The 23,096-nt window shown below is 44.9% G+C and overlaps 1 long non-coding RNA gene across 1 annotated transcript; it reads right to left on the reverse strand.

Moving 5' to 3' along the window:
* Positions 1-20,504: 20,504 nt before the first annotated feature.
* LOC142829245 (uncharacterized) lies at positions 20,505-22,978 on the reverse strand. The gene is made up of 2 exons (XR_016349710.1): positions 22,772-22,978; positions 20,505-22,510 (listed from the first exon to the last, which is right to left on the reverse strand). It is a non-coding gene; the product is annotated as an uncharacterized LOC142829245 (long non-coding RNA).
* Positions 22,979-23,096: the final 118 nt, after the last annotated feature.

Here is a 23,096-nt window from a genome sequence, read left to right on the forward strand (position 1 = left end):
AAATCTTGCCAATGTAGACACAGCCTAAAGGTTTCCAATGTAGGAAAGCCCATCTTTGATTTACTATCAAGCTTTCTAGTCATAATGATCATGCAACATGCCTTTAGCAGATTTCAGTTTCAAAATGCCACTGATGGTCGGAGATAGGTTTCAAGTTGGTACAGACAAACAATAACAACTTAGAGAAGTTTTCTCGGCAGTCATGTGCAGTTTGTGATATAGATGGTCCATTTAAATCCCGCAACTTGTTCTCACATCAAAGCTGGGCTGCTGGCCTTTTAGAAATGGGCCACATTTAATTATAATAATTAGAATGGAAGCAGAATGGAACAGGAAAAAAAAAACAATGAAAATAATCTGAAAATATGACTATGGATCAAATGTTGGGGCTTCTGAAAGTGATATACATGTAGTTGTAGATACAGGTAGTACAACTAAACGGCCACTATCTCTTTTTTAGGCCTGGAAGGACCTGCGGGCTCCTGCACAGCTTTATAAATTTCACTTCAGTCTTAACCTATAGTCCCCAACCTTCTTATATTCCACAAACTATCATTGCTGTAGGAAGAGTTCAGTTTGAACCACATGACATTTAACAATGCTTAGAGTAGCGATGAGAAATGTTGAAAAGTACTGCATTCCTGCAGGAGACACCTAACCTGGGCCTCAATTACCCATCTATAAAATGGGAATAATCATCCTCCTTTTCTCCCATCTTTGTCCAACTTATCTATTTATCCTATAAATGATTACACAGGCAGGCACTGTCTCTTATCACGTGTATATCTGGCACCTAATGCAATGACTAAGCTGGAGATCTCCAGGCATTACTGTAATACAAAGGGTCAGTGTAGTCCACGGTAGCAGGGGCTACAAGAATAAGTAACCCAATGCCCTAGACTTTGTGCTTTTATCTGTACCTGTGAGCGAACACTACTTCCCTGGGTAATTTAAACTACACGTATCATTGTCCACACTGATTCTCAGACATAAAGCCAGTCTTCTGAAAGTCTGGTGCCATGGTAACAAAAATGGGTTGGGTACCACTAAAAGTTCATAACAGGTACTGTAAGTGGCATCCTTATTTGGCTGACAGTCAGTTGGGGTGGGTGGTTAGTGATGACGGGAAGAATAGCCCAATACTTAGAATGTAATGCTATGTCTACATTCAGACCCATTGACGAGGGGGAAAAGGGAGGCTTGAAGGCTTGGCGATTCTAAGGGACCCAAGGCTCCTGGCCACTGCCACTGGTACTGAGGCAGCTGAAGCCCGGGCCCTTGAAAATCATCTCAGGAGCACCATCACATCACGCCCCAGAACCCCACACAACGTGCTCCAGTTGGTGCTGAGGACCAGTGGGGAGGAAGGTGCCATGCTATCTGGGCAACATTGGGGGCTGGATGCCCCTGCCCTTTCCATCCCGGGCCTGGCTCCTTCTGGGTGTGTAGAACTGCCCTCCCCCCTCACCCCCCCACACACATTACCGAGGGGGCCAGCAATCCTGTCAACTCCTCTGTGTACACTGCAGGGATCACACTGGCTTAGATACTCGATACAGCTATGGCCACATAACCCCGTAGCATAGAGGCTACCTTACAGCAAAGGAAGGGCTCTTTCTGCTGGTGTCCCACCAACCCCTGTTCTTCTACTGAGGTGAAGGGTTAGGTTGGCATAGCTACACCTCTCAGAGGGGTGGGTTTCTCACACTCCTGAGCACCACAGTTGGGTCAGCTTTAAATTTTACAGGTAGATCAGGCCAAAGTTGACAGAATCAGGCCCAGCAATATGCATTAGATTTACCACACTATGGTCTTCCCTACATCTCAAACCCATTTGTTTTCACTAAACAAACGCTGTTTTTTTTTAATTATTCTGCTTATTACAATAAATTCTACCCTCTTTCTCCTATGTCTCCCCCACCCCCACCCCGCTAAGCCCTTGAGGTCATGTTCTATACATGCAAAATCCAGGAAACTCAGAGTTAACCTTGGTGTTACCCCTTGGCCTGTAGCTGTGAAGGGAACAGCGTCCTGGAAGTGCTGCAGTGCGTCAGCTTTTACCCTGCATTCCCTGGCTTTGCTATTAAAGCTTCACTGTGAGGAGTCCCTGTGGTACCAGAAGGGTGGAGGTGGATGGGAGAAAGCAGGCTGTAAAACATGCATTATTCACTGAAGGGGCTGTGGGCCTCCTGGTTACGTTTCTGTTGACAAGGGGAACCTTCCTGACAGACGCCTAGTGAGTAATAAATACCCTGATCCAGCAAGCTGCTTCCAAGTCAGTGGGGCCCCATTTGGGCACAGGGGGTGTACCGACTTGCTGAAGTGGAGCCTCAAGAGTGCTCAAGCATGGAAGGGTGCAATCAGGAAGGCCAAAGTGCAATTGGAATTGCAGCTAGCAAGGGATGTGAAAGGTAGCAAGAAAGGTTTCTACAGGCACATTGGCAATAAGAGGGTGGTCAGGGAAGGAGTGGGACACTTACTGAAAGAGAGAGGTAAGCTAGTGACAGATGATGTGGGAAAAGCTTTTTTTGCCTCTGTCTTCACAGACAAAGTCAGCTCCCAGCCTACTGCACAGTATGAGGAGGTGGGCAGCCCTCAGTGGAGAAAGAACAGATTAAGAACTACTTAGAAAACCTGGACATATATCCATGGGGCCAGATCAAATGCATCCGAGGGTGCTGAGCGAGTTGGCATATGTAATTGCTGAGCCATTGACCATTATCTCTGAAAACTCATGAAGATCGGGGGAGGTCCCGGACAATTGGAAAAAGGCAAATCCATTGCCCATCTTAAAAAAAGGGAAGAAGGACAATCCAGAGAACTATAGACCAGTCAGCCTCACCTCATTCCCCAGAAAAATCATGGAGGGAATCCTCAAGGAATATATTTTAAAGCACTTGGAAGAGGGGAAAGTAATCAGGAATGACAACATGGATTCACCAAAGGCAAATCATGCCCAACCAACCTGATTGCCTTCTTTGAGGTAACTGGCTATGTGGATATTGGAAAGGTGATGGATGTGCTACCTGGAGTTTAGCAAAGCTTTTGAAACGGTCTCTCAGAGTATTCTTGCGAGCAAGTTAAAGTAGAATGGATTGGATAAATGGACTGTAAGGTGGATAGAAAGCTGACTAGATCAACAGGGTTAACGGGCAGTGATCAATAGCTCAATAGCTGGTTGGCACCAAGGAGAGTCCCCAAGGATTGGTTCTGCAACCGATTTTGTTCAACATCTTTATTAATGACCTGGATGAGAGGATGGATTGCACACTCAGCAAGTTTGTGGATGACATTAAGCCGGGGAGCGGGTGGGAGGAGGAGGGGAGAGGTAGATATGCTGTTGGGTAGGAAGAGAGTCCAGAGTTACCTAGAGAAATTGGAGGATTGTGCCAAAAGAAATTCAATGAAGTTCAACAAGTACAAGTTCAGAGTCCTACACTTGGGACAAAAGAATCCCAACCACTGTTACAGGCTGGGGACCAACTGGCTAAATAGCAGTTTGACAGAAAAAGACCTGGGGATTACAGTGGATGAGAAGCTGGATATGAGTCAACAGTGTGCCCTTGTAGCCAAGAAGGCTAATGGCATATTAGGATGCATTAGTAGAAGCATTGCCAGCAGATCTAGATAAGTGATTATTCCCCTTTATTTCACACTTGTGAGGCCATATTTGGAGTATTGCATCCAATTCTTGCCCCCCACCCCATTACAGAAAGGATGTGGATGCACTGGAGAGAGTCCAGAGGACGGCAACAAAAATGAGTAGGGGGCTGGCACACATGACCTATGAGGAGAGGCTGAGGGACTTGGGCTTATTTAGTCTGCAGAAGAGAAGAGTGAGGGGGGATTCGATAGCAGCCTTCAACTACCTGAAGGGAGATGCCAAAGAGGATGGAGCGAGGCTGTTCTCAGTTATGACAGATGACAAAACAAGCAGCAATGATCTCAAGTTGCAGTGGAGGAGGTTTAGGTCAGATATTGAAAATACTATTTCACTGGGAGGCTGGTGAAGCGCCTGGAGTGGGTTACCTAGGCAGGTGGTGAAATCTCCATCCCTAGAGGTTTTTAAGTCCTGGCTGGGATGATTTAGCTGGGAATTGTCTTGCTTTTAGCAGGGGGTTGGACTTGATGACCTCCTGAGGTCTCTTCTAACCGTATGAGTCTATGATTCTAATAGGAATTTAGGGTTCAATGTAAGGAGGTTGGTGGAGAACTTTAAAAGCACCAAAGTGATTTAAGAGCACAGCCAGTGAGATTAATTTAAAATTAAACTAAAATCCCTAAAGGATCTGGGCCTTCATGCCCCAGTGCATAGAGCACTGAACAGGGGCTTGGGAGATCCGGATTGTATTCCCTGCTCTGTCACTGGTCTGTTGGGTGACCTTGACCAAGTCAATTCCTCTGTCTGTCCCTCAGTTTTCACATCTGTAAAATGGGAGTAATCAGACTGCTCTCCTTTGTGATCCACAGAGGGGGAGCCTTTGAAAATCCCTCCCTTCAAGATTAAAGCTGGTTAAAGTATGGGGGGAAATTATGAACATTGTCACAAAGAAATCTGGCCCTGCTATTTGTTGAGAAATTACAGACTAACAGTTTTTTCAGCTCACTCTAATTATGAGAATTCTTTGAGAAGCGGGCACTGAGGATGCCTACTAGGTGACTTTTAGAGGTTCTGTCTCTCTGTGTTTTGTTTTCTCTGCATACTAAACTAATCAAAGTCTCTGTAATTTTCTTGGTCACTTTGAGGAGTTATTTTTTTTTTAGAAATCACACCCCTATTTTGAGTTAGACTTGTGGGGAAAAAATCTGAACAAGTATATTTTCAGTTTATTGCACTTGGGTTGTTTTGAAAGGGTAAACCAGTAGTAATATATTTTAATTTAATTTAATGTTTTAATCAAATCAAAACCAACCCTAAATGTTTCACTCTGGGGCTAAGATCTGGTGCACCAAAGTTTCACCTGGGTGATGTTTATGGCTGAGTAATAAACCAATTCGGGGGACGAGAAGGAGGGGGGCAGATTTGACAGACTGATTCAATTTCCATTGCTGTAATTACATGCCTGTTAATCATTAATGACATTCATGTATTTGCATAGCTATGGAGGCTCAGTGTGTTAACCTTTCATAGCTGGAACTCTTCTATGCTGAAGACTTCACATCCCTTAGGGCCTGGTTCAGACTCTCCAGAAGTCAAGAGGATTCTTTCAATTGACTTCAATGGGCCTTGGACCAGGTCCTTAAAAGGGCGGGGAGGGAATGGGGCACCTGGCATGATTGTAGATCCATGCAGCTTTGCAATGCTTATAGGAGAATTTACCAATCCAAGCTCAAAAATTTGCTCTTCCCGAGATGATGGATAAACAAATAATAATGCTGTGATCCAAACAGAAAAAAAAAATCCCATCCTAGAGGAGAAGTAGACATTGGCAAAGTGGATTAATTTTCCAGCTGTGTGAATAATTTACTGGGAATTATTTACTAGGTGAATTTAGCTTCTGTTTGAGGAAATGTCAGTGCAGATGTCAAATTCCCTCTATCATTCATTTGCATTTATTTCATGGTTTTTTTGGCCAGGTGTAGGTTGCTTTTTAATTACCAATTGGATGACACAGTAATCAGCTTTCTCACAGAGTAAGATAGAGTTTATATCGGCTGCAGAGTGAGGTAGAGTTTATATATGCTGGGATTCTTTGCTGCCCCTCCTAGGCTGCCTATGTCTGACAGTACAAAGACTTCTGTAAGCCACTGTTGCATGCTCAAGATTCTGGGCTACTCTGGGATCTGCCTATGCACACCCTATTACCGCCCTGCACACTCCTGCAACTGGCTCTACCCCAGCGCTGCAAACAATGTAGGCATGATGATGATAGTTAAAGTCCTGCCTGGAGGCTGTTTACAGTCCCTCACATACCAAACAGGCGAGCACAGTCTCTCCCCATGAGTGTTTGATATTCAAATTTCAATCTGTGTTGGTTAGCTAGCTGTGATTGGTCACTTAAGTCACAAGGTATTGTTTATTCTCCCTGATGGGATGAGTGTGGCTCTTGCAACTGAAGCAGAGCATATCAAAGACAAGGGCTTTGAATCTGTAAGGGTATGTCTACACTAGAAAGTTAGTTCGAACTAACGGACGTTAGTTCGAACTAACTTTCCTATGCGCTACACTAGCGCTCCGCTAGTTCGAATTTGAATCGAACTAGCGGAGCGCTTAGTTCGAACTAGGTAAACCTCATTTTACGAGGACTAACGCCTAGTTCGAACTAGCTAGTTCGAACTAAGGGCTGTGTAGTCCTTTAGTTCGAACTAGTGGGAGGCTAGCCCTCCCCAGGTTTCCCTGGTGGCCACTCTGGCCAACACCAGGGAAACTCTATGCCCCCCTCCCGGCCCCGGACCCCTTAAAGGGGCACGGGCTGGCTACGGTGCCCGTGCCAGGTGCAAGCCTGCCAGCACCCAGCTAGCAGACCCTGCACCTGGCACGGCACAGAGCCACCCACCCGATGCCCCCCAGCCCACCCCCTCTTGCCGGGACCAGGCTGGCGGCTCCCGGGAGCTTGCCCTGGACCGCAAGAGGCGGGCACCTTCCTGGGCTAGTGCGGACATCGTGGACCTCGTCCACGATCTCCGCACTAGGCACAGGAAAGTGGCCGTCTAGGGCAGGAGAGCTGCCAGCCTGGCCACCCAGGACCAGGTGTGCATGAAAATCAAGGTGGTCCACTGAGGCCCCCGACACTGAGCCCTGAGCTTACAATGGCCGTCCTGGGTCAGACCAAAGGTCCATCTAGCCCAGTAGCCTGTCTGCCAACAGCGGCCAACCCTAGGGACCCTGGAGGGGATGGACCGAAGACAATGACCAAGCCATTTGTCTCGTGCCATCCCTCTCCAGCCTTCCACAAACTTTGGGCAGGGACACCACTCCTACCCTCTGGCTAATACCACTCCATGGACCCAACCTCCATCACTTGATCTCACTTCCCTTTAAACTCTGTTCTAGTTCTAGCCTTCACAGCCTCCTGCAGCAAGGAGTTCCACAGGTTAACTATTTGCTTTGTCAAGAACAACTTTCTCTTACTAGTTTGAAGCCTGCTACCCATTCCTTTCCTTTGGTGTCCTCTAGTCCTTCTTTATGGGAACTCATGAAGAACTTTTCTGAATGCACCCTCTCCACCCAACCCCTGCTTTTAGAGACCTCTATCCTGTCCCCCCTCCGTCTCCTCTTTTCTAAGCTGAACAGTCCCAGTCTCTGTAGCCTCTCTTCATCTGGGACCTGTTCCCAACCCCTGATCATGTTAGTTGCCCTCCCCTCTCCCAGCCTTTCTCTTCCCCTCTCCCACCTCCTTTTCCCAGTCTCCCCCAGTTTTTTTCAATAAAGACAGAGTCAATGTTGGAAGAAACGTTATCTTTATTTTGTACATCAATAAGAAGGGGGGCTAGGGAAGGGCAAGTGGAAGGAGGTGAGGGAGGAATGGGGTACGAGCCCCCGATGGGGAGGACTGGGCTGGCTCTGCGGGCTTCTGGGGGTGGAAGCTCTCCTGCAGCCCCCCAATTACTCCCTCTCCCCAGATGGCAGCCTGCGGCAAGTGCAGCCGGGCTGATGGCCGAGTGGTGTGATGTGCCCAGTGTGGGCACTCAGGGCACTCCAAGCCAGAACTTCTTTGCAAGCGGGGCACCCCTTAGAACTGTGTGTCCGGGGTGGGGGTCGGGACCCTTTAAGCGCAGCCCTCGGCTAGCCTGAGACAGTATCTCCATGCTCTAAGTCCTCCTTTTATGCCCTGCCGGCACTGCTTCCGGCCATCCTTAAGCCCTGTTCAGAGTCCACTCAATGTGGACTTACTAGTTCGAACTAGCAAAACGCTAATTCGAACTAGTTTTTAGTTCTAGATGCGTTAGTTCGAACTAGCTTAGTTCGAATTAACTAATTCGAACTAAGTTAGTTCGAACTAGCGCTGTAGTGTAGACGTACCCTAAGGGAGTGAGCCGATAAGGGTACGTCTACATTGCAATCATGGCTGGTCTGTGCCAGTTGACTCAGACTCAGGCTCTTGAGCTGTCTATTTGCCATGTAGACATTCCAGCTTGGGCTGAAGCTTGAATTCGGGGCCCTCCCACCTCAGAGTCCCAGATTCAGGGCTCCGTCCTGAGTCCAGATGTCTACACTACAATTAAACACTTGCTTAGTTTAAGCCCGCTGGCATGGGCCAGCTGTGGGTTTTTAACTTCAGTGTAGACAGACATACCCTTAGTGGAGTTAGGGAATTCAAATAAATAAATAAATAAACCTTTTCCTATGTGGGCCAAGCAGGTCTCACCTAAGGCATCATTCCTAGGGATTAAAAATAGGCTGCGGTCAGATTTATGAGCACGGTCCAAGTTATGAAGGGATGTTGTCAGAGCCTTGTCTGGCAAACATTGTCCCCTAGCTGTGTCCTGCAGCATTTCATCCTTGCCATGCAGTATGCCAAATCTGTTCACCAGGCCTCCATTTACAGCACCTACTCTCTGACCATGTCTTGGCCTTGCACTAAGATTTTGCTTCTGCTTAAATTACATTTGAAAAGTAAATCAGTTAACACATTTACTACTATTTCTATTCAGATATTGTTACATCAAGTTCATAGAACTCAGACCAGATTCTTATGAGAGGAAGAAGGGTCCAGTGGTTAGTGTGCCTAGCACTTGAGACCGCAGTTCAAACTGCTGTTTTGGCATAGGCTTCCTGTGTGAATCTGGACAAGTCAGTCAGTTTCTTTGTCTCAGATGCCCATCTATAAAATGGAGATATCCCCTCCTAACGTCATGGGGAGATTGTGAGAACAAATATTTTAAAGGTTGTGAGGTGCTCAGAGCCTATGAAGACTGGGTACTACAGATGGATTCCAAATCTAGAGTAAACTTACTTTCTGATGTCATGTGGGATGACTTTCAACTCTTAATTGTCTACGTTGGAAGTAGACTGTGCACTCCTTTAAACTGCTTGAATTGTAGTACGCCATCCATGATTAGCAATGGCCCAATTAATTCAACCAAGGATGGTTACCTCAGTTCCTGTACACAGAGGGTCTGACAGACTTACTGGGCCTCTGGGCAAGATGTGGGGGGCAGCTCTGCACCTTGGAAAGGGTGGGGTCTCTGGCAGAAGGAGCAGGGCTGGGGCTAGCTCCCCGCAGGTAACTCTCAGTGCTGCTTGGAACATGCTGCACATGGCTCCGGCAACAATTTAGAGCCTGGGGCTCTGCCTGCTGCTGTCAGGGGCAACTGCAGCACTTTTTTGAATTGCCAGGCCGCAAGGCAATTACCCTCTTGGTCTCGTCTCCCCTCCTCCCAAAGAGTGGGCCTGCCTGCACAGAACACAACAATGGTGCCCAGACTGTTCCCCAAACTATTGCCCCCTTGCAATACACCATACCTCCACCAGAGGGGGCATGTTAAAAAGAGGACAAAGTATCTTGGGAAATGTTGATGACTTAGAATCATAGAATCATAGAATAATAGGACTGGAAGGGACCTCGAGAGGTCATCGAGTCCAGCCCCCCGCCCTCAAGGCAGGATCAAGCTCCGTCTACACTATCCCTGACAGATGTCTATCTAACCTGTTCTTAAATATCTCCAGAGAGGGAGATTCCACCACCTCCCTTGGCAATTTATTCCAATATTTGACGACCCTGACAGTTAGGAATTTTTTCCTAATGTCCAATCTAAACCTCCCCTGCTGCACTTTAAGCCCATTACTCCTTGTCCTGTCCTCAAAAACCAAGAGGAACAAATTTTCTCCTTCCTCCTTGTGACACCCTTTTAGATATTTGAAAACCGCTATCATGTCCCCCCTTAATCTTCTTTTTTCCAAACTAAACAAGCCCAGTTCATGAAGCCTGGCTTCATAGGTCATGTTCTCTAGACCTTTAATCATTCTTGTCGCTCTTCTCTGTACCCTTTCCAATTTCTCCACATCTTTCTTGAAATGTGGTGCCCAGAACTGGACACAGTACTCCAGCTGAGGCCTAACTAGTGCAGAGTAGAGCGGCAGAATGACTTCACAAGTTTTGCTTACAACACACCTGTTGATACAACCTAGAATCATATTTGCTTTTTTTGCAACAGCATCACACTGTTGACTCATATTCAACTTGTGGTCCACTATGACCCCTAGATCCCTTTCCGCCATGCTCCTTCCTAGACAGTCGCTTCCCATCTTGTATGTATGGAACTGATTGTTCCTTCCTAAGTGGAGCACTTTGCATTTCTCTTTATTAAACCTCATCCTGTTTACCTCTGACCATTTCTCTAACTTGCTAAGGTCATTTTGAATTATGTCTCTATCCTCCAAAGAAGTTGCAACCCCACCCAGTTTGGTATCATCTGCAAACTTAATAAGCGTACTCTCTATCCCAATATCTACATCATTGATGAAGATATTGAACAGTACGGGTCCCAAAACAGACCCTTGAGGAACTCCACTTGTTATCCCTTTCCAGCAGGATTTAGAACCGTTAACAACAAATAGGTTGTTAACAGTCTGAGGTCAGTTTGAGAGCAACATCTGAGAAGTACATTAAAGTTCTGCGGGGGTGCTGAATTACCTAACCCTAAGGTATGAAATACTCAGACACTCTGGAGCCAGGGTCCAGAGTCAACTCATTTCTTCATCCTTCTCGGGTAGATAAATTGAGTTCCTTGCACTTTACTGTGTGTATTTTTCTGACGAGACAATAAAACCTAGGTCCTGGCTTCTCTACATGGGCGTCTAAGATCCCCATGGGAACATTTTGTTAAAAAAAAGTAATTGGGCAAGGGGCACTGGCCCAATGTCTTTGGCCAAACTTTCCTCATCCACATGTGGGGAAGGAGTTGCTGCTCTCTACCTCAGAGGTGATTGCACTTTAGTGTTATATATAAGCCTTTTAGCTCCTTGGGATCCTTCCGGATGGAAGATCCTGTCATCACTACGACATCTGAAATGATATTTTGAGAATGCCTGGTAGCACCCACCTTTATCTTAAGCACTGGATATCTAAATTGCACGTTGAATGCCTTTATTTCTTTTTAAACAGTGATTTTCAGCGTATGGTCTGCGGTCCCTAGGGCTCTGCAGAGTATGTCTAAGATTTCCAAAGGGGTCGGCACTTCCCTTTGGAATTCTGTAAGGGTCTGCAAATGAAAAAAATAAGTCTGAAAATCACCGTTGTTGTTTTAAAGACCTCTTTCATAACACCAGTTGCTTAATGCAGTGTCTGCCTGTTCTCTTCTATTGTTCTTGTAGGGATTTGATCCCTCTCATAGAGTAGGATGACTTCTCTGTAGTGAGGTTACAAATTGGAAAGGCTGGCCTTTCTAATGGCAACATCTTCCACACCTTTTCCATGAAATCATTAGTCCACCTAGAAATCTTGTGTGTGTGTGTGTGTGTGTGTGTGTGTGTGTGTTTGTGTATGCACGTGTGGTGGTGAGGGGATGATTCTTCTGTTAACCGGATTATGGCTGCTTCCCCAAGAAGATAAATTCCTCCAGTAATTAACTCTGTTTTAAGAAGTATGACCAAGATGGGGTAGAACAAGCTCTCTCTCCCTCTGGTCTGTTTCAGCAACTCTTTATTGTTATTATTATTTGAATTGTTGTAGCACTTTGGCTACATCATGGATCAGGATCCCACTGTGCCCCAAAGAGATTACAGTGCGTCATTGTTATTCACTCTTCTCCATTGCTCCTCATTTTGTTTTAATTTAACGTTGGTGCTAAACCTCAGCCTAGATATTCTTCCGGAACTTCATTTCCTCCTCCATGATGCACAGATGCAGTGTCATCTGGGACTCCCCTTTCTCTCATAACCCTTAGAAGTGTCAAGTATCACAACAACTCAGCTTTTGTTTGCTTGTACCATGCTGTTACTGATGGGGTGTTAGTGGATCGCTTCCTGGGACATGGGTGAAAGGCCATTGGGGTCCCCAGACTTTGGATCACAACCCTAGTGACTGTTCTCACCAACAACCACTGTTCTCAAGCATTGCATTTGGCACCTGTGCAGCCTCCTGGTAAGGAACTAAGGACTGAGTGGCCAACCAAACCCACAGAGGCAATGTGTTGAGGACTGAGGCATAGAATTGATCAAGGAAAGTAACAAGATGTTGTAAAAAAATTCCACCCACTGAAGTGGATTCCATTTCACAAGTTTCAAAGCACTTTTCAGGATTCTTTTTAAAAATAATATTCCCACAAACACATAAAAAAACCTGAAATTGAAAACCTAGGTTTGTTCTAAACACAACTTTTTGATAACCATTGAGACATCTGCAGAAAATATTGCGGAAAATTAAACATTTCTTTAAGAACCGACAGCGGTACCAATATTTTGGAGGTAATGGGGGGAGGGGGATTTAAAGGCAATTTTTCAACCATAAAAAAATTTTCATTAAAAAAAAAAAAAAAGCCTGTGCTATACCTGTCCTATGGCTACTGAGGACTCCTCATTCTCCACAGGTGTCAATATAGCTAATTTTACCAACAGAAAAATACCCTAAAAATTAGAAAATGAGCATTATGTAAGTAGCTCATAGTGCATGCAGGTAATGTACAGAGGGTTAATTCAGTCTTCTTTATACTTTGATTTAGTGGTATGTGTTATATTATATTTCACTTTTATTTAAATTGCTGGGTTATTGGATTAGGTGAGGAATTCCATGATTCTTAGCTTTTCAAATAACATGTCTATGATTGGACCTCTCTCCTCCACCTGCCTTAGGAATCCATTTATCTTTTTTATTATCAATGCAACCAATCACAGCATTTGGACGGAACTTTAGAAATGTACAGGTGGGCATAGCTTGGAATGTTTTAGCCAGACGTGCTTGTTTTGCCATGGCAATTAAAAATGTCTCATCAATGGCATGTGGGACAGAAGCAACACTTTAAATCCAGGCACAGAAATCTCCCTGTCACTAACACTTAGAGTTGGTGTCTATAAATCAAGGGGAAGGAACTCTGTCTGTGGAAATGGACCATCTGTTTGTAATCCTGGGTCAATGCACACTTAGGTTATACAGGATAAAAACATACAAGGGATAGAAATTCTCAAGATTCAGGACATAAATCTCTCACTATTTGTTTAGAAAGAAATTTCTATGGACAGGTTATTTCATAACAAAATTTTGCTGCTGGAGGAGGAGCACGTGATGGGCATTTTGCCAGACTTCCATGTTGCTTGGAAACAGTGCCTTCTCTAGGAGATTTATGGAATACATCACCAGGGAACCAGGAGAGTTTTCCAAGGAGTTATGGGTGCTTGATCCCTCCTCTCAAAATTCCTCTGGGGACACACAAAATATCCCACAAAATCATTCAGTATCTCCAAGAATATGCAGCTGCGTGGAGCTGTGATGGAAACTCTAGGATATTTACCCAGGAGGCATTGCAGCTGAATTGACTGAGTGGAGCCCTAGTTTGGATGATGAGAAGTGTAAGTGGATTAAGCACCATTAGTCATGTCTTGAATGTTTATACAGATCGTTTCCTGCAATGAGCAGGTCAAAACAATTTATTGAATGAGGGCCTTTAGGGTCAGCTGGTATGATACAGCATGGCAATTCCTAAATGCAAAGGGTTGTGCCTTCACCTGATGTATAAAAATGATTTTAATGAAGCCATCATGACATACATGAGTGGCTTCTAATCTGTTACCTGTTGGGGCAGAACATAATGAACACTAAATCAAGGCAGTGGAGTTATGGGGGACAGAAGAGAAGAGATGGGCAGTTGAGCTGCTAAATGAGGTTGAAGGATTAACCACATTAACAGCTTATTAAAGGGTGGGTCCTGGTCACCTCTGCTGGCTCCTTTGTTCTGCCTTTCTGTCACTAATGGGAGGGAGCTGGTCCCTTAACAGGCTTGTTAACGATATCACTACATTTAATGATGTTATCAGAGCGTGGTTCCTCCCTCCACAGCTATCCACTATTTTCTTTGGACTAGCAATGGGAGAGTCAGGGAGGGAAAACTCAGCCCTGGGAGAGTGCAGAGATTGTGGAGCCCTGTGGCACAGCTCAGCCAATTAGGGCCCAGCAGAGGGCTGTGTAAATGGGGGCTCCTGGAGTGGGGGAGAGAGACATTCTTGCTCCAGCTGTGGAGCAGGAGGGACCTGACTCCCAGGGAAGCTAGAGGAGAGAGGCAGGCAGAGCTGGGGAGCCCTGGCCTGACCACACCTCACTCCCAGGCTGCAGGACCTGAGGCAAGGCCTGAAGGTGCTAGGGCTGCAGGGAGGCAGCCACGGCAGGTGAAGGCAGCAGGTCCACACCCCTTGCCTATGATAAGTGGCCATTTCAGACTGCACTTTTCCCCAAGGGCAGGGGCTAGATCAGGGTGGGCAATAATTTTGGAAGGGGGGACCACTTCACAAATTTTGGAAGTGGCCATAGGCTAATCTGGAAGGGACGGGGCCTCGGGTGGAAGGGGTAGGGTTGAGAACTTTTCTGCTGGGTACAGTGACCTTATTTTCTGAACCAGCTGCAGCTAGTAAGAACAGTTTAAATTATGAAACAAATTAAGTGTTTTAACTTTCTCATGTTAGTTTATCAAACTTCATTTTAAATAAAGTAAAATATTCTGTCCAACACAAAAGGTTTCAATGTTTTCTTTATTTATTGCAGGGGTGGGGAACCCTTTTTGGGTCGGGGTAACTGACCAACAAAAAAATCAATTGGAGACCACACAAGTGAGAAGCAAAATATTTCCCCAAACCTCCCCAATGCTCACTGATGTGGCCCCAACTGAGACACCTCACTCCTCTGGTGCCCCAGTCTCACAGGTTGAGGGAAAGAGAAGGGCGGGGGGGGCGGGGAGGAAGGGGGTGGACTGATGTTCAGGATTTCCCATAGACCAGATTTACTTTTCTGGGGTTCTGGAGTTAGTGGATTTTATGGACCTCCTTAGGCTCTGGGGTAGGGACAAAAAGGAGAGGTACAGTGCATGAGACAGGGCTGCCATCCAAGTAGGATAGGGATGGGGTGCAGAATCTGGGAAGGGGCTGGGGTGCAGAAGCAGGCTGGGAGTAGGGTGTTTGGCCAGGAGAGAGGGTGCAAGAACAAGGGAAGGTGTCGGAGCAAGATGGGGTGCCAGGTCTTGGGGGGAAGGGAAGTAAGGGGATTGGGGTGGGGGGTGGTCTAGGCATGAGGGGGAACCTTACCTGGTTTTGTGCCCCCTTGCAGCAATGGCTGCAGCCACGCTATCCCTGCGCAAACCAGCTCCCGGCTGCCACCCCATGCTGCTGCCTCTGAGCTCCCGGCGGACAGAGGCTTCTTTGTGGCAGCCTCCTCTGTCCCCCCTCTCCCCGCACTGCTGACTCTAATTGAGGGTATGAGTGGTTGGGGGTTCCCAGAGGGGGAGGACCCCAGGGTATGGGGGCAGTGCAGCAGACCAATACCCTGAGGGAGGGGCTCTGTGATCTGGGAGGGACACAGATTCTAATACAAGGTAGAGAACAGACAAACAGGTAACGCAGGCAAACACTGGCCAGAGGTGGGTGGTCCAATGCTTAAATGAGTTAAATCCTCAAGTGTCCAGCAGGAGGTGCTGCAGTGGTGAGTCAGACCATGTTACAGGAAGCTATTCTTCAAAAATCTGTCAATGAGATGTCTGCTGTCATGGAAAACAGAGGCAACAGCTTTCTTCACAAGTCTTTCAACTAAATCTCATTGCTCCACACAGCCAACCACCAGCCATTCACTGGTCCCAGCATGACTTCTCATTGGTTATTTTTTGACATTGCTCCTTAGGGTCAAAGTGTAATATTTGTTCCCAAAACGGGTAGGTTCTGCCCTGCTTAGCAGTAGAAAGAAATAGATGCCATAACCCATCTCCTGTTTGTAGCATGGAGATTGCTTTTCTATCATACCCCAACCAGTCTGGTAATATTAGTACCAATGTTCCCTCTAAGTTTTTCCATCTATGTGCAGAATACATTTTTACATGTGCAGATGTGCACCACCAATAGAAACACATGCTTCTGGCTGTGATTAGCTGTGGGTGCCCTATTTTTCAGCTGGGCAGCACCCAAATCTCTCCTGGGTGGCCGCACACACACCCAGCTTACAGGGAACACTGGTTAGCACTCACCACCTCTATGGGTGTGTCTAGACTACATGGCTCCATTAACAGAGCCATGTAAAGTAGTTTACTCAACATAGTCAATGAAGCGGGGATTTAAATAATCCCCGCTTCATTAAAATAAAAATGGCTGCCGTGCTGTGCCGACAATCACTGATCCAGCACAGCGCGGCAGTCTAGATGAGGCGCGGTCGACAAGGAAAGCTTTTGTCGACCACTCCTGTAAATGCCCTTCAGAATTTATGGTCTAATCAGGCAAGACAGTCAAAGGGAGTGTTCTCATGCCCATTGTACAGATGTGAAACGGGCACAGACACAATAAAGCTCAGGCTTTGGCTACATCTAGACTGAAAGCCTCTTTCGAAACAGGCTTTCTCGAAAGATACTTTCGAAAAAGCCTCTTTTGAAAAAGCGTGTCTAGACTACAACCAGTACTTTCGAAAAAGCAAGCCGCTTTTTCGAAAGAGAGCACCCAGGGCGTTTGGATGCTCTCTTTTGAAAAAGCACAGTTTGCATTACATAGCGCCTTTTTTCGAAAGAGCACTTTGAAAAAAAGGTGTTATTCCTTGTAAAACGAGGTTCTCCGCAGTCAAAAAAAATGCTATAGTCTTTCGATTTACTTTCGAAAGAATGCGGCAGCAGTCTAGACACAGGGGAAGTTTTTTTGAAAAAAGGCCACTTTTTTCGAAAAAACCCTGTAGTCTAGACACACCCTTTTAGGCATGCACAGCCCCCAGCATCTCCTTATGACAGTAGTTCTCAAACTCTTTTTGTTGACAACTCCTTTCACACAGCAAGCCTTTGAGTGCAACCCCCACTTTCAACCCCAGGCAGCTGGGGCTAGGGCTGTCAGTCATATGTGTGATTGACAGCCCCAGATCCACTGCCTGGGGACTGACAGTTTATGACCCCCCCCACACAAAAACACTGAGCGACATCCCCAAGGGGTCGAGACCCCCAGTTTGAAAACCCCAGTACTGCCTGTCAAGTTTTTACGGAAACCTGGCCAAGGTCACATAAGATGCCTGTGGCTGAGCTGGGAATTGAGCCCAGATCTCCTGAATCCCAGCCTGGTGCATTAATCCCACAGTCATCCTTCATCTTTATTATGTACATAGCAGTCCTGAAAGTAATAACCTCGGAGGTGATGTGCTGTCTGGGACTCCCCTTGTTAGGCCTCTTCACCCCTTCCTCCTTGATACCGCCAAGCTATCCCTGCTGCTATGATGCTGGCTCACCTAAGTGCATGTGGCGGGCACATTTTCTGAATTGGGAACGTACCAGGGTGCAGCCAGGGGCAGATATTTTAGACATTGTGCTCCTGCAAAGGAGACTGTCCTCAGTACCCCTTGCAAGATCCTTATCTCACCCCTTTACAAATTACACACACAGAGCCCCATGCTGTCCTGTCAGAGTGCTCAGCGTATTTCTCAGGAGCGGAGTATAAACATTTCCAGTGAAGTGTACTCAGTGTATGTTCGTTTGCCAAGTGCTCTTGCCTCCCTTCCTTGGTTATGATTACGAGAAAGTGTTTTGGTTAAATGAGAAAACAAATCATTCACCTCTCCCACTCTCTTCTCCCTGTCCCCCCCCCCCCTCCACCCCGCATTCTGTGAATGCACATAGCCCTGGTACAGGGTGCCTATCCCAGGCAGAAAGAGAACATTTTTGCAAGGACCTCCTTTCAAATATTGGCAATTTACCACCAACTGCATAACAAGGCTTTCCAGTTGAACCCAGCCCCGTGTGTATCAGGAACAGGAATGAAAGCAATTGCACTGCCTCCAACATCATTGCTAATATTACAGTAGGATCTAGAGATCTCAGTGAAGGTTGGTGCTGTACTTACATACCACAAGGGGCAGTCTTTGAGCTGAAACACTTACTATTTAAGGGTGTGTCTACACTACAGGGTTTTGTCGACAAAACTAAACCCGCATAACGTCGACAGAACTCAGCAGTCTTGTCGACGCTGGTAAACCTCATTTTACGAGTTCTGTCGACAGAAGGCGTTATTGCATCTAAACTGTCCTTTGCGTCTACACTGTCATGTCGACAAAGCGGCTTGCTTTGTCGACAGAACTGAATGTAGTCTAGATGCTCTTTGTCGACAGAAGCTTTGTCGACAGTATCTGTCGACAAAACTTCTGTCAACAAAAGCCTGTAGTCTAGATGTACCCTAAATGGACAAGATGGAGAGAAAGAGAGAGACAAGGTTAGGAAAGGTAATATCTTTTATTCATGGAAGGTAAAAGTTTCTCACCGAGAGAAGTTAGTTCAGTAAAAGATACTAGTTCATCTGCCTTGTCTCTCTCATATCCTGTGACCAACCGTAATATTGCAATCAAACATGGGGAAAGGAAATATTATCATCCCCATGGGGAGCTGAGGCACAGAGAGATTAGAAAACTTGACCCTGGTCACACTAGAAGACAGTAGCAGAGCCAGAAGCTGAACTCCACTCTTTTGAGTTCTAGACCAGCGTGTTAACCCAGGACTGTTGGCTTTCTCTGAAAAGAGCCTTCCCAAAGAACTACTCTGTTGTGGAAAGCCAAAGGAGTCCAAAAAGAGAGTAAGAAGAAGAGGTAGAAACAGACAATAGAAAGCCCCGTTTCTTCTCTCCCCAGGTTTTCACTGGGGTTTACTGCAACATTCAGATCAGAACTTCCAAACATCCATCATTGGATCTGAGAGGCCATCTCATTTTAAATGCACCTGGAACTTCAGAATGGGAGCAATGGGAGCTGAGTAAGGAATGATGGCAAAGATGAGGGTCTCTGATAAAGAGGGAAGTGGCTTCTGGAGAATTCTTAAGAATCACACCCAATGATCAGCCTGAAGACAATGAGGACTAGGCACAAGGACCCGCTGACTGAAGTGCAACAGCAAAGAAAAAAACAGTCTCGAAGACATGCCTGGGAGATACATAGCTGGGATTCCAGAATTCCTCAGAGGTATTTTGTCTTAGCCGACATACTGCGCTGTTTTAAAGCAATTAATTATCTCCACCATTCCACCCTCCTTAGAGTGTCTACGGCAAATCAAGATCTAGTATATATTTCATAAAATGTATAATGTGTACATTCAACAAGGAGCATCAAACACCTATAAAATATTAAGTAATGTGTGTGATATTTCCTGCCTAATATAGGAGCAGTACATGCAAATATCTTCTGGATTTTCTATGAAGAGAGAAACTCAGAAGTAGAGTCAACCTTAAGACATCTGTAGAATACATCAGGAGCAGAGATCTTGGACAATGTCTACACACGCACGTTTCACCAATTTATCCAAAATGTATGTGAACCCCTATGTGGATCCACTTAAATGTCTTTAGAACTGAATATATTGATTTAGTATGTGCCTGTACATTTATTATGGTAAATGAAACCAATATACACCAGATTAAAATGGATTTCAGCATGTCCACACAAAGGCTTATATCAGTTTATATACAAAGGTTTAAAATCACACCTTTAGTCAGACCTGTGCAACTTTGTTTCAACCAGACTGTAGGGATTTTCTGATGGAAGGCAGGTGTGATATCATGAGAAAGTGCCTTGTGTTGCTGCTGTTTCCGCAATCATCCAGCGAGTGACAGAATAATATTGATGTTTGTTAACAAATAATCCTTAGGGATCCCAGCTCAGATCAGAGCCCTATCATGATAAATGCTGCATGGATAGATAGACACAGTCCCTGCCCCAATAGGATTCCAATGTATCAAGTTTCTTGTCCTGCACCATGTTTCCCAGGTGTCACTGGCAAACTGTTTTAATGTAAAGATTGTTCCATGGAAATACACAAAAGACAAGTCATAATTCTACATATGTGCACAATGCTATAAAGGCCAACTTTGTCCCTTGTTATTTGGGAAGGCTGATTGTGGCTCTTAGAATTTCATATCTGTGCTTAAAGAAGCTTGGACTTTCCTCCCCATGGCATTCCAGGGACTATTCCAAAGAAAGAAAGAAAGAAAGAAAGAAAGAAAGAAAGAAAGAAAGGAAGACCAGGTTAGCTGTCAATACAGCCTCAGAGCTATTTTTCTTCCCCATATCGTACCCTTTGGATCAATTCACCTCTCAGGGAATAAACTTAAACAAGGTTAATCTTCTCTTTTGCCCTCTCTCTCATTTCTTCCTACTGACATAAGGATGATATTTGCCTGAGGCTTAATATGTTTTTCTTTATTTTGCTTTGATTTTCAAACTCCTCCCAAATACAGACATACTCACTCCTTTAAAGATGGGGAAAATAACCTGATTTTTTTTCTTTTGGTCAACAGCTCTTTCTTTTGTGTCTTTCTTTCTTTCTTATCCTCCCCTGTCTCTCTTTCTTGACACAATGCACTATTTATTTGCACTGAAGGATAACTAAGAAGCAATTAAAAGATCAAAGGCACAAAAACAAGTGGATCCAATGGCAACTTGTGGGGTTTATTTTGTTGGTGGTGGTGATGTTGATGATGATGAAGACTCATCCAAAATGCTGGCTGTTTTCACTGAGCTGGTGAGATTCCTCACATGATGGGGTCATCTCTTCCTTAGAATATATTTTTGATGATCATTATTTGCCACCCTCTTTGTTTGCTGTTGCAGTTGTTTACTGGAAAGTCACTTGTTTTTCTCAGAGAGATTAGCCCTTTTACCCTCTTTAGGTTCCTTTTGTCTACTCAAAGGAGGTACTGGTGGAAAGTTGGGGGAAGGGAAGTCAATTCTTGTCTCTGGGCTGCTAACAGCCCCATTTGACCACAGTGGATACAGTTTTGTTTTAAAACAAATGGGGAAGGATCATTATGCAAAAGAATACAACTTTCTTTCTCATTTACTCTTTCTCATTTTACATTGGATGAAGTATAAAAATATAGGGCCAAGATTTTCAAACCAGTGTCTAAAGATAGATTCATAAATCCATATCTAGACACTAAATAAATAGTCAGGTTTTCAAATGTGCTGAGCACTTAGCAGCTAATTTCCACTAAGGGGTGGAAAACCAACCCACTTGTTTAAGTGCCTATATATGGATTTAAGTGCCTAACTTTAGGCTGAAAATCTTGCTTGTATGTGTGTTTTATCAGCACCATGCCCTCCTCCCGGGTCTGCTGACATCTTTATTTGAAGGCCGTTGTACTGGCATTGGATTGGCTGGTTGGTCTGAAATGCTATGACACAGTCCAGACACGGAAAGAAAATTCGGGTTGAATGTTGTGATCAAAAGAACAACCTGATGAATGAACAGATTCTTGAGAGGGCAACATGTCCTTCTGGAGGTCAAAAGCCAAATGAAAGAGAAAGTATCACTCCGTCCCCCTCTTCAGCTTCCCTTTGGAGGGCTTGGGAGAAATCTTCTAAATTCCTCTAGTTTTGAGAAATCCTTCAGTCAGTTTCCAACCTCAGAGAGCACACAAATCAGCAATTATAAAAATAAAGCATTATTTTGTACTGTTCAATTGTCCAGTAGCACATTGTAACCATGCCTTGCACCTCCTAGCTACTGAATTTCATTAATTATTTGGGTGCTGGCTGGAACCCAGGACTGACCTGGCATCTCTGATATTGACCTGCAACATGACCTTGGACAAATCAGTCCACCTCTCTTTCCCCTCCTATTCATTGTCTTGTCCATTTAGAATGTAAGCTCTTCAGGGCATGGGACAGTATCTTACTTATGTGTATCTGCAACATCTAGCACAGTGGGGTCACTAGGCAATACAGTAATCAGTTGGAATAATAATACATTTAGTCCCCAACCTTGCACAGTTTTACACGCACAATTAACTATATATGGGAGATGTCCTATTATCTTAAATTATTCATATGTATAAATCTTTGCTGAATGAGACCTTAATTAAGTTAGCTGACAACTGCAAGTGATCATGAAAGCCAGCACACAGCAGTAGGTGCAGAACATACTGTATCTGTCTGCTCTCAGATAGGCAAAGCCTTCATATTTACCTTAGGATAGCATGGATGTTAATGAAGTTACAAATGATTAACAGTTTACCAATCACAGTGAACAAACACCTCTCATGCCTACCCCTTTGCTTCTGAAATCCCATGTGCTGAGTCACTTCATTGGGTAGGTGACTGTAAATTAAGCCATGCCTCCCATGCCAACTTCTTTACTGAGTGCAAATCGCCTCCTCTAATCACTGAAACAGTTCTTTACATCTGGAATTATTTTGAAGGTAACCTGGAGGACCAATGGTGAAGAACACCGGGGCTGAAAATAAAAATATTAGAATAAACATCTTAATTTTATTTCTTGGCAAGTGGAGGAATTTTGACCAAATGAAGGAGCTCAGAGGATGTCCTGTAAAAGGAGGAAAGATCAGATTCAAGATGAAACAAGCACCTTTAAAGAAAAGTACTCCCTTACTTGGATGAAGAGATTTCAGTGCGGAAAACTGGTGGTTCTCTCCCTGGAAAAGAATTATATGAACGCATTACCTGGTGCCCATTGGCTAATGAATTGCCACTCTGCTGAAATAGGATTTTTTCCTCCCATAGGAATATATTGGTAAAAGTAAAGGAGTTCAAAGACAACCATTCCTAAACATTTGGTAGTTTTAATATAGAATTTGGTCACCCGGTAGGACATTTGTCAATCTCAGAATGATCTGTTTTTTTAAAAAAAAATAAAACTTTCATTCATATGCTCACATACTTACTGCTCATTTTACCTGTATCTGAAGAGCAGCATGCAATGAAAGCAGACACCTTCTCCTGCCCTCACCCAAAGGACATATATATGTGTTCCTGCATGGAGCAGTAGCTACATTCAACCCTCTGACAAGAACATTCTATGAAACCAAGTTATTGAAACTTTTTCCTAATGTGAGCCTCGGGAGAGTTACACGAGAGAGAGGGAGGCAGGGAGGGAGGGGGAAAGAGGGGTTAGATAACTTCTGCAAGGTTATTGGCTGAGTTGCCTTGATCGCTATTACAGTAGAAGCTGGAGCATGCCCATTGGAGGGTGTATAAAAGAAGGGGCAGTGAGTACGCTCA

The sequence above is a fragment of the Pelodiscus sinensis genome, chromosome 5 (genome assembly GCF_052426305.1).
Source record: "Pelodiscus sinensis isolate ZL-2025 chromosome 5, ASM5242630v1, whole genome shotgun sequence".
NCBI lineage: Eukaryota > Metazoa > Chordata > Testudines > Trionychidae > Pelodiscus > Pelodiscus sinensis.